The sequence below is a fragment of the Taudactylus pleione genome, unplaced genomic scaffold (genome assembly GCF_031769625.1).
Source record: "Taudactylus pleione unplaced genomic scaffold, aTauple2 ptg000273l, whole genome shotgun sequence".
NCBI classification, from domain to species: domain Eukaryota; kingdom Metazoa; phylum Chordata; class Amphibia; order Anura; family Myobatrachidae; genus Taudactylus; species Taudactylus pleione.
In genome coordinates, this window is record NW_028284675.1 from 2512320 (window position 1) to 2525597 (window position 13278).

Consider the following 13278-nt stretch of genomic DNA (forward strand, 5'->3'; position numbering starts at 1 on the left):
CAACAGCAAGCATTTTACCCCCGATTATACATATGATTTAATATGGGGGATGCTGCTACTAATATTTTGTATGTGGATGAATGTTTGTCAAGACCTCTGTGGTGAAAATGCTGGTGCAGAGGATATTGGGGACTGGTCATCATGCTTATTTTTTGGGCCAAAACATAATTAAAACAGGTCTAATTCATACTAGCCGATATCCTGGCTGCCCCTTCCGGGAGAGAGCAGCCAAGTCAGCTTAGCAGGGAGGCGGGGCTGGCAAAAGGGGGCGTGGTCGGGACCTGACGTGATGTTTAGGAGCTGGGCTAGGGGTGGGGCCACGTACTCGCATCATTTTGGCCCCACCTCGTTACACAATGCTGAGATTTACGGCATTGTGGAGCAGGGGCGGTGTCATGATGACGCGATTCAGTGAGAATCGCGTCATCAGCCCCCCCACTGCGGATGTTTGGGTAGGTATTGCGAGGGGAATTGGAGGGGCCGGGAGGCATGCCTACTTTTCCGGGGGCCTGAGAGCAGCACCCGATTTTCGGGAGGCTCCCGACAAAATCGGGAGAGTAGGCATGTATAGTCTAATTTACAGATGTCCTAAGGTAAGCTCATTGAGGACAGACATCTCCCGTGGAGCAAATTTTCAATATCTGGCTTTGCATTGGGAAGCCATATTAGGAGAGGGCAGCTACCAAGGTCAATGATCAGTAATACTAATAGCCCTTGATATATAACAAATAGATCTAAAAGCGGTTTACGCCACAGTGATATTAAGATTTAATAAATATACACCATTATTGTAAACTAGGGTTTGCAGATTTTTTTTTTTTTATCTCCATTGTCCTCTACAACTCAGTAAAATAGAGTTGAGCTTATCTGACGGAGCTTACTGCCAGGATTCATGGGAATAAAGTTATGATGGCAAGTAGCTTGTGCAACAGTAACGCAAGTGCCTCTAATGCAAGACAAAGTATTTTTACAGCTGTCAACAGGGCATACCTGCCTACCCTCCCAATTTGGTCGGGTGCCTCCCGAAAATCAGGTGCCACTCACGACCTCCCGAGGAAGGCAGGCAAGCCTCCCGGACACCAGCGACCCGTCCCCCCCCTGCACTTACTATAAAAACCCTGGCAGCGGAGGGGCCGGTGATGCGATTCGCGCTGAATCACGTCATCGTGGCACATCCCCTGCCGCACAATGCCATTAATAACGGCATTGTGAAGAGGGGGTGGAGCCGCGATGACGCGGTCGCGATGCCACGCCCCATGCTCTGCCCCAAAATGCAAGTCACCGCCGGGCCACGCCCTTTTTTACGTGACCCGCCCCCCGCCGAGAAAGCCCAACAGCTCCCTCCCAGAAGGAGGGAGTGAAATGTCGGCATGTATGCAACAGGGTCGCCACCAGCGCAGTACTGACGTACTGGGCCTAGTTTCAAAGGGGGACCTGCTGCCTGCCCATGATGTAATCTGTAAAGGAAGAAGTTTGCTTTGAGAATGATCGGCATGCTGCGGGCACCCCCTTGTCAGTATCCAAAGTTCTGCTGCTTCTGGGAGGTAGGGCTGGCAGGCAGGTTATTGTCAGTATAAAACCATATGTGCGCCTTTAGTTACATCCTCTAATTAGCACACACATTTACATTCCTCAATATTGTCATAGCAGGGACTCAAAACTACCACCTTGCAGTCAGACACCTTATACATGGAGCTATTTGCTCCTGTGTTAGAAGCCTGTGAATTCTAACTTTAGGAAGCTACTTGTAATTGTCAGTCTAAAACACTGCAGATGAGTAGTGTGTGGCTGCAGGAGATTGGATGCTTGTTTACACACTACATAGATCTGCCTAGTTGTAATGGATTTAGACTAACAATTACACCTAGCTTCATATAGTTAGAATTAGCAAGCTTCCTATGCAGGAGCAAATAGCTGTGTAAGGTGTCTGAATAAACGAAAAAATGTGCCCTCCAGCACACTGCAAAAAAAAAAAAAACAGGAAAAAGACTTGAATACAACATAATAGAAATTCAGAGATCTTTGAAATGAAAAAAGACGCGAAAATTCACTTGAATTACGTGGCAACATACTCATCGACAAATTGTTAAAAATTTAAAAATTCCATGGTCTAGTGTAACATATACATTAGCTCAAGACAAATAAACAGGTACAAATGTAACTAAAAAAGGTTCTGGACAGCCCAGGTGTACATCAAAAAGGAAAATAAATACATTATCATAATGATTATAAGAGAAACTGAAGGCTCCCAGCAACTGCTATCTAAGAAGAATAAAATTAGACAAACTCCAGTATCAGTTGATACAGTTAAAAGACTTCTGCGTAATGTAGGTCTAAATGGTCGCATAGTTTGCAGAAACCATTGTTGAGGTCTGTAAATACAGATGTGTCCTCATACATCTAGCCTCATTGCGCGTTAAACAGCCCTTCTAGTCGCGCCATGCCGTGGCGTGACTCAGTAGTGCCCATCGTCTTTTCGTGCCACTTTTTACCTTCCATTGCATCTTATTTGCACAGCGATGCGAATAGGTTGCACAAGCAGCTTCTGCTGATTAAAATGATATTCGGCATGTCAATATTCTGTGTACAACTGTGGGTGTATCTGCATCTAAAATGCTACGTTACAGTGTCACAGCCTCTGACACTGTAGTGTACCGTTTCGCATGCGTTGTCTATTAAAAGGTTAGAGGTAGACAGTCATTTACTCACGGCTCTGGATGGCCACGGTGGATTCTGAGGCTATTCAATGCGTCTCCTCTAGTTCAGCTCGGGACCTGCTTATCAGCCCCGCCGGCGGTAAACATAAGTCCTTGTGCCCGTTATGCACTGGAACCCGGGGTGTGGTGCTGAAGCCAGCGGTCGTACCACACTTGCAGTAGGGACTCAGTGCGGGGTATTGAGCTCCTGTGATCCCGCTCTTTAGGCTGACTGAATAGCGGTGACCGCTGCCGTGCATGTCAGAAGCTGTAAACTGCCTAAACAAGAGATGGACCTCAAACATTTACCTTCTGGCAGCTGTGTGTACGCATCAGGAGGTCCGGTGTGGCCGACGAAAACTGTTGGACTGACGCCTCTTCCCCTTACCGATTGCTTTGATATTATTATTATCCTTTATTTATATGGCACCACAAGGGTTCCGCAGCGCCTTACAAAGTACAGTTATTAACAGTACAAACAATGCATGACAAATACATGATTTACCGTATATACTCGAGTATAAGCCGACTTTTTCAGCACATTTTTTGTGCTGAAAAAGTACCCCCTCGGCTTATACTCGAGTGAAGTGTAGCGCTGACCGGACGGAGTTCGGTCAGCGCTACACTGCACAAACACACATCTCTCTCTACTGGGAGGGGGAGACTACAGGGGCCACTACCAGGGGGCGATTACTACAGGGGGCACTACCAGGGGGCGATTACTACAGGGGGCACTACCAGGGGGCGATTACTACAGAGGGCACTACCAGGGGCACTAAAAGGGGGGATTACCACTGGGGGAACTACCAGGGGAGGATTACTACAGGGGGCACTACCAGGGGGGGATTACTACAGGGGGCACTAAAAGGGGGGATCACCACTGGGGGTACTACCAGGGGGGATTACTACTGGAGGCACTACTTGGGGCACTACCAGCTGCTGCCATTTCCCACACTAGGCTTATACTCGAGTCAATAAGTTTTCCCAGTTTTTTGGGGTAAAAGTAGGTACCTCGGCTTATATTCGGGTCGGCTTATACTCGAGTATATACGGTATACATTGCTGCATGACATTTAAATAAACAGCATGGTATCAGCAACCAAGGGTTAGGTGCTGTTGCACATTAAAGTAGGAGTAAGTGAAGGAGAAGCACGTGAAGGAAGAGGGCCCTGCTCGTGAGAGCTTACATTCTAAAGGGGAGGGGGCAGAAAAACAGGGGTGACACAGATGGGCTGGATTGTGAGGAAGAAACATGGAGTAGTGGGTTAGGATGAGAGCTGGAAAGCTTTGAGGAAGAATGGGGTCTTAAGAGGCCATTTGAAGATTAGAAGCCAAGAAGCAAAGTTAACATGGAATTTTGAGTTAAGGCCAGCAGGAAGAATAAAGTCATCTACTCGAGGAAGTTGGAAAATGAAAATAATGAAGTGGAGAGTTTAGAAGGTAAGAGTTGGTGGGAGTGACCAGATGATAGAAGTACCCCAACACTGTGGCAGCTTCCAGGCCAGGGAGTGTGAAAGAGTGTGAGGCCCCCAAAGGAGATAGCTGCAGGAGAAGTGATGTCAGATGGGTAAGTCCAGGATTTGGTTATGGCTAGGAGATTGAAGGAGTTGAATATGAAGCCATCATGGACAGGGATCAGATGATTATAGACAGGACTGGCTTTCCAGAGGAGACAGGAGAGAGGGACAGAGTTTGGAGTAGAGAGAAGGAGATTGTTAGGGTTGCTGTAGTGTGGGGTTGAGATTGATTTACAGCAGGGGGATAAGGAGAGTGTAGGTAAGTGGTGGGCTTCTGAGTGAGGGTGACTGCAGGTGGTGGGCAAGGTGGAGGTTTAGTGTGGTGTGGGTTGAGAAGAAGAGGTGTAACTTGGAGAAAATGGAGGGTGCAGAGCTTAGGAGTTATGGGAGATGTGGTGGAGAGTACTATATGGGATGAAGGGAGATAGAGGAGAGGAATGAGGGAGAGGAGAAAGTGGAGGAGACTATGGAGGGAGGAAAGAGATGGGAACTGGTGGTAGAAGAAAATATTATAAAAGAGTATAGAATTGTTTTACTGCGCTATGCACTGTTGGATTTACAAATTTAGAAAACTCTATATAAGGTTTGCTGTCTGTTTAATTAAACAGGAGGCTTGAATAAAATTAAATAAATCTACTTTAATACAATGGTCCACAGATAGACACTAATAATCAAATGTACATATATAAAATCAAACAGAATGAATCAATCATATAGTAGCAAGGATCAAATGGCTCTCTAGCTTAAGTGCATTGCTAGGAGAAAGTAACTGTATCACTGAGATTCTACAGCATAACGTTCTAATGTTCAGCTCCTACACCAATGGCTACAAATGTAGCAATTAGTTTCCAATGGTGAGGCAGCTCACTTGCACTGCTTAGATTGCAATCACTACTGGCGTCCCAGTGTGAAATGCAGTCACGCTGGAGGATAAACGGGTAAGTAATGACAGTTGGAGTATCTCACCCCTGGAAATCCGTGATCACAATAATATCCGTCCCAGCTCAGCCCGTCTGGATGTTGTAATTCCGCAGCTGGATGAAGCCGGATGCCGTACAGCCAGGCACAGATGCTGCTAATAAAGCGGTGGCTGTGTGTCAGCTGGCGGTGAGCCCGGCCGGAGACAGGAGCTGCTGGTGAAGCGGTGGCTGTGTGTCAGCTGGCGGTGAGCTCAGCCGAAGACAGGTGCTGCTGGTGGAGCGGTAGCTGTGTGTCAGCTGGCGGTATGCTAAAAAAAAAAAAACCTCCAAATAGGCGTGCGGCAAGTAGTTGATATGCTGTGGAAAAATCTCAGATGCCTGGGTGATGACGTCAACGCGTTTCGTCCCGTGGAAACCGGGACTTTCTCAAGACTGTGTGCCCTATCCATTGGCACTTCCTTATATCCCTCCAGGCATTAGCCATAATTGTTTAATTGCTTATACACACCAGAAAATCATATATCCTTTGATCAGTATCTTGCTTCAGAGAAAAAACCTCATGGTAATATATGTATGAAAAGTCATGGTTAATACATGTATAAAGGGCCAGAGGTTTACATTTAATACTCAGCATCATATATAGATAAATAAATAAAAATAAATAATAATAATAATTATTACATATTTAAATAATAAAAATAAAAATATATTTAAAAATAACAATATTCTTTATTTAAAGTTTTTTGTTTTTTTAAATTGATAAGCCTCCTGTTTACATTGATTTAAATCCCTTACTGGTCTTGATCACATGTGACCACATAGCCTGCATTTTAGTCTTGACGACCAATATTTTGAATCATAAAAATATTATTTATTAACAATAGTCTGAACCATCTATTATCTATATACTAACCCAATTTCTATATTATGATAGACCTCACAAATATATATACACAAACTCCTCCTCAGGGTGACATCTCAATAGATCACTCGTATATATCACACGGCTAATAGGGATGCAGATGCACCCTCTGCGCGTACATAAATAGAAATACAAATGTAAATGTATACATAAACATAAGAATACATATATACCTATGCACGTGCATAAATACATGTTCCCAGTAGACAAAATAGCTGGATACTAATAAGAATAGAGATCTATACTACCAAGAGTGGAAATGGAAGGGAACCATAATTGTACCTGAACTGTATATAACCAGCATATACATATAATATATTGTACAAACTAATCGATGTTTATTTCTGAACTATAAAGTCCAGATGTCTCCTTCCTCAAAATAAATCACTCACTATATGGAAACAATAGATGATGATATGATATGATAACCCGAGAGATAGGTAAGATGCTGATGTCCTATTTCTAACTTACTAACTATAGGAGACGGTATCGATGGAGGCGGCGACAGACGTCCCTCGCCACATCAATCCTACCCCTAACTGTAGTGTGGTGGCTGTACATTCCTAATCTACCTCAATTTATTGGATAATTGTCCAAATCAGTCAAAAGAGACATGATCTAGTGCTTCATTTAATCCTGCAGGATAGAGAGTATCTAGTTTGAAGATCCAAGCTGATTCTTTCATACATAATTGGTGGAATCTATTCCCCCCTCTTGTTGTAACTTTAATGTGTTCTACTCCTACAACTGTCAGGCTCGATGGATCACTTGAATGATGGTTTAAAAAATGACGTGATACACTGTGCGTAGATAATTTATTTATAATATTGCGTCTATGTTCTCTAAATCTACATTTAATTGACCTTGTAGTCCTACCTACATATTGCAGGGAACATGAACACTGTAAAACATATACGCAGTATGTAGAATCACAATTGATGTATTGTTTAATCGGGAAAGTATCACCATTCACATGTGATGTGATACTCGTCGCACGATTAATTGTATGTTTACACGTCAAACATATTCTTTTATTACATCTATAATTGCCTGACAGTCCTGATGTTAACCATGTACTACTCCTCTGATTACCCTTAAATGATCTCAGTTCGCTTGGTGCCAACATATTCTTCAAATTAGAGTTCTTCTTAAAAATGACTCTAGGTTTATTTATTAAGCAGGTTCTCAGAACATAGTCTTCATTTAATATTGACAGGTTCTTATTGATAATTTTCTTGATATTCCCTGTTTTACAGTTGAATTTGGTTATATACAACAGTCTCTCTTCTTCTAATCCAATTGTTTTTCCAAACCCCCTTTTCCTATAGTTGTTTCTATCCTGACCCTTGTCTATCGTTCCCTTAGATTTATCCATAAGGAGATCTGCTCTATTTATGGTTTTGGCATACTCCCTAGTTTTATTAAGTAGATCTAGTGGATACCCCCTTCTTTCAAAATGGTGCAACATATCTTCCATCTGGTTATAAAAATCTTCATCATATTGACAATTGCGTCTGAGTCTTAATACTTGATTCTTGGGAATATTCTTTATCCATGGTTGGTAATGACCACTGGAAAAATGCAAATAATTGCTTGTCCCTACTGGTTTTATATAATTCGACTGGACTATACAATTCTCTTGTATTGAAAATGCAATATCCAGAAAATTAATAGCATCATAACTAAATGTGTGTGTGAATTTAAGATTGAAAGTGTTAGTATTTAAATAATTAACAAATGCCAGTGCTCTCTCTAAACCCCCATCCCAAATTATAAATAAATCGTCAATAAAATGGCCATAGAGGACCAGATTATCTCTATATGGGCCGCTCCAGATGTATTCCTCCTCGAAGCGACCCATATAGAGATTAGCGAAACTCGGCGCAAATCTGGTCCCCATGGCCGTTCCAAGTGCTTGTAAATAGTGTGTGTGATTAAATAAGAAATAATTGTGAGTGAGAATGAATAAAATTGAATTTAAAACAAAGTCACGTCGTTCTTCGGATAGATTTAAATCCGTCTCTAGGTAATATTTTGTAGCTTCAATCCCAGCTGCGTGTGGGATATTCGTATATAATGCCTGGACATCAAGGGTTAGAAAACCCCACCCCCTAGTCCAGGATATTTCAGCAGTTTTTTGTAATATGTGTTTAGTATCTTTCACATATGACTGCAAATTAACTACGTGACTCTGTAAATGTGCATCAACAAATTGTGATAAATTAGAAGTGAGAGAACCAATACCGGAAATAATAGGACGCCCAGGAGGTGAAGTGAGTGATTTGTGTATTTTGGGTAAGTGATAAAAAACAGGGGTGATAGGATGTGGACAAATAAGAAATTTATAAATATCTTCCGATATTGCATTTCCTTCTAGAGCTTCATCCAGCATTTTTTCATAATTCTTTTTATACTCCATAGTGGGATCTTTTGACATAATAGTATAATATTTTGTATCTTGCAACTGTCTCATGGCCTCTGCCATATAATCTTCCCTGTTTTGTATCACGATCCCCCCCCCCTTATCCGCAGATCTAATGATAATTGATTCGTTGTCTCTTAATTGTTTTAAAGCCACTCTTTCACCTTTAGACAAATTTTGTCTAAAAGTTAAAGGGTGAAAGTTTGTTTTGTTTTTGTTTGGTCTCTGACATAATTTTCAAAAATCAGTTAAAGTTTTGTTATAGAAAATATTTATAGCTGGACTCTTATGTTCTACTGGAAAAAAACTTGATTTACGTTTGAATTTTGGCATACTCAAATTGTTAGTGTGGGTGTTAATATCGAACACCAATACTTCTGTTGAATTTTCACTGAGTAGTTGTTCTAGATTTATCAGAGCTTCCTTATCCTCCTCATTGAGGGTTATTGGGGCTAGATTATCAGAGATCTTATTAAGGGTTTTAGACGCAAAGTATCGTTTCCTGCAGAGATCTCTAGTAAATTTGTTTAATTCGAGGAAAAGTTCAAATAAATTGGGATTTTTTTGTGGGTGCAAAATTTAAACCTCTCTGTAGTACCCTCTTCTCGTTATCATTTAAATCATAAGTAGAGAGGTTAAAAATTCCCTTTTCATCTATTTGTATCTTATTCTCCTTCTTTCTTTTTCCTCTTCCTCTTCTACCTCTTTTTCTCTGCGTCTTTTCATATGTTGGGGGGTATACGTCGATAGTGTTTCGTACGGATTGGGATGGCGGTGATCCGTTGCTTGAAAAAAATCCCTCGATACATTATGCTTTTCCAAATGAGATGTGTATAGTGGTTTTTTTGAATTACGTGTACTAACATTGGCATCTAATCTGTTTCTAGAAACTGGAGTATTACCAAAATTAGATCTTCCTGTTCTAATAGGAGAATATCTCTGTATAAATTGCGTTTGAGGTTCCCTGTTCTTTAAATGAGTGGGTGGAGTACCTTGTCTTGATCTATATCTATTTTTTATGCTAGAATCTCTTATGTTTTTATTATAAGTTCTAATTTTATTCGTTTTATAATCATCTTGATCTCTAAATAATTTTCGTTTTTTAATTTGTACTAGTTCCCTTTCAAATCTCTCGACCCTGTTATTAATCTGTTCATCTTTTTCTTTAAAGGCAATATGTTCTTTAAATTTAAGTAAATCATCTTTGGTTTCATCTATCTTCTCCATAATCTTAGTCACCTTGTTTTCTCTATATCTAATTAAAAGTTTAATTAGAGAGAAAGAGCACTGATCCAACACCTTATTCCACTCCTCTTGCAAGCCTAGATCATCGTTAATTGCCAGATGTTTAAAAATCCTTAACCCTCTCGGGATAATGTTCTCATCTAAATAATTCTGTAGTGAGATGCTGTCCCACCAATTTCTCATCTCCTCTTTCAAAAGATCTTCCAATTTGTAAAATAATTTAAACATATCTGAGTTATCCTCATGTGTTGGATCCGCTTTTACACCTTCTTTCATAGATAATACATACATGTCTCTTCTATTCTTTCTATCATGATAACTTTTAAAATCTGCCATAACAGAGAGCAAACCCGTAAATTCCTAAATGGAGAAAATATTAAATATCAAATAAAGCAGCCTGGGAAGCGACTCAATAAACAATGAAAGGAAAAAAACTATTTGCAGTCAAAGCTGCAAATACCCCGGCGCTCAATACAAAAATTGTTTGGTTGTAATCAGTGCCAGCTGCAAGTAATACAGGTTTGGTCAAAAACCTGGAGACAGAAGTCTCCACAAAATCAGAAAAGAGTATAGAATTGTTTTACTGCGCTATGCACTGTTGGATTTTAAATTCAATTTTATTCATTCTCACTCACAATTATTTCTTATTTAATCACACACACTATTTACAAGCACTTGGAACGGCCATGGGGACCAGATTTGCGCCGAGTTTCGCTAATCTCTATATGGGTCGCTTCGAGGAGGAATGCATCTGGAGCGGCCCATATAGAGATAATCTGGTCCTCTATGGCCGTTTTATTGACGATTTATTTATAATTTGGGATGGGGGTTTAGAGAGAGCACTGGCATTTGTTAATTATTTAAATACTAACACTTTCAATCTTAAATTCACACACACATTTAGTTATGATGCTATTAATTTTCTGGATATTGCATTTTCAATACAAGAGAATTGTATAGTCCAGTCGAATTATATAAAACCAGTAGGGACAAGCAATTATTTGCATTTTTCCAGTGGTCATTACCAACCATGGATAAAGAATATTCCCAAGAATCAAGTATTAAGACTCAGACGCAATTGTCAATATGATGAAGATTTTTATAACCAGATGGAAGATATGTTGCACCATTTTGAAAGAAGGGGGTATCCACTAGATCTACTTAATAAAACTAGGGAGTATGCCAAAACCATAAATAGAGCAGATCTCCTTATGGATAAATCTAAGGGAACGATAGACAAGGGTCAGGATAGAAACAACTATAGGAAAAGGGGGTTTGGAAAAACAATTGGATTAGAAGAAGAGAGACTGTTGTATATAACCAAATTCAACTGTAAAACAGGGAATATCAAGAAAATTATCAATAAGAACCTGTCAATATTAAATGAAGACTATGTTCTGAGAACCTGCTTAATAAATAAACCTAGAGTCATTTTTAAGAAGAACTCTAATTTGAAGAATATGTTGGCACCAAGCGAACTGAGATCATTTAAGGGTAATCAGAGGAGTAGTACATGGTTAACATCAGGACTGTCAGGCAATTATAGATGTAATAAAAGAATATGTTTGACGTGTAAACATACAATTAATCGTGCGACGAGTATCACATCACATGTGAATGGTGATACTTTCCCGATTAAACAATACATCAATTGTGATTCTACATACTGCGTATATGTTTTACAGTGTTCATGTTCCCTGCAATATGTAGGTAGGACTACAAGGTCAATTAAATGTAGATTTAGAGAACATAGACGCAATATTATAAATAAATTATCTACGCACAGTGTATCACGTCATTTTTTAAACCATCATTCAAGTGATCCATCGAGCCTGACAGTTGTAGGAGCAGAACACATTAAAGTTACAACAAGAGGGGGGAATAGATTCCACCAATTATGTATAAAAGAATCAGCTTGGATCTTCAAACTAGATACTCTCTATCCTGCAGGATTAAATGAAGCACTAGATCATGTCTCTTTTGACTGATTTGGACAATTATCCAATAAATTGAGGTAGATTAGGAATGTACAGCCACCACACTACAGTTAGGGGTAGGATTGATGTGGCGAGGGACGTCTGTCGCCGCCTCCATCAATACCGTCTCCTATAGTTAGTAAGTTAGAAATAGGACATCAGCATCTTACCTATCTCTCGGGTTATCATATCATATCATCATCTATTGTTTCCATATAGTGAGTAATTTATTTTGAGGAAGGAGACATCTGGACTTTATAGTTCAGAAATAAACATCGATTAGTTTGTACAATATATTATATGTATATGCTGGTTATATACAGTTCAGGTACAATTATGGTTCCCTTCCATTTCCACTCTGGGTAGTATAGATCTCTATTCTTATTAGTATCCAGCTATTTTGTCTACTGGGAACATGTATTTATGCACGTGCATAGGTATATATGTATTCTTATGTTTGTGTATACATTTACATTTGTATTTCTATTTATGTACGCGCAGAGGGTGCATCTGCATCCCTATTAGCCGTGTGATATATACGAGTGATCTATTGAGATGTCACCCTGAGGAGGAGTTTGTGTATATATATTTGTGAGGTCTATCATAATATAGAAATTGGGTTAGTATATAGATAATAGATGGTTCAGACTATTGTTAATAAATAATATTTTTATGATTCAAAATATTGGTCGTCAAGACTAAAATGCAGGCTATGTGGTCACATGTGATCAAGACCAGTAAGGGATTTAAATCAATGTAAACAGGAGGCTTATCAATTTAAAAAACAAAAACAAAAAACTTTAAATAAAGAATATTGTTATTTTTAAATATATTTTTATTTTTATTATTTAAATATGTAATAATTATTATTATTATTTATTTTTATTTATGTATATATGATGCTGAGTATTAAATGTAAACCTCTGGCCCTTTATACATGTATTAACCATGACTTTTCATACATATATTACCATGAGGTTTTTTCTCTGAATCAAGATACTGATCAAAGGATATATGATTATCTGGTGTGTATAAGCAATTAAACAATTATGGCTAATGTCTGGAGGGATATAAAGAAGTGCCAATGGATAGGGCACACAGTCTTGAGAAAGTCCCGGTTTCCACGGGACGAAACGCGTTGACGTCATCACCCAGGCATCTGAGATTTTTCCACAGCATATCAACTACTTGCCGCACGCCTATTTGGAGGTTTTTTTTTTTTTTTTTTGAGCATACCGCCAGCTGACACACAGCTACCGCTCCACCAGCAGCACCTGTCTTCGACTGAGCTCACCGCCAGCTGACACACAGCCACCGCTTCACCAGCAGCTCCTGTCTCCGGCCGGGCTCACCACCAGCTGACACACAGCCACCGCTTTATTAGCAGCATCTGTCCCTGGCTGTACGGCATCCGGCTTCATCCAGCCGCGGAATTACAACGTCCAGACGGGCTGAGCTGGGACGGATATTATTGTGATCACGGATTTCCAGGGGTGAGATACTCCAACTGTCATTACTTACCCGTTTATCCTCCAGCGTGACTGCATTTCACACTGGGACGCCAGTAGTGATTGCAATCT

The 13278-nt window shown here is 40.0% G+C and overlaps 1 protein-coding gene across 2 annotated transcripts in view; it reads right to left on the reverse strand.

Annotated features, from left to right (window-relative positions):
• The window catches only part of FRAS1 (Fraser extracellular matrix complex subunit 1), a 539698-nt gene that overhangs the window by 382335 nt on the left and 144085 nt on the right, over positions 1-13278 (reverse strand). The window lies entirely within an intron of this gene.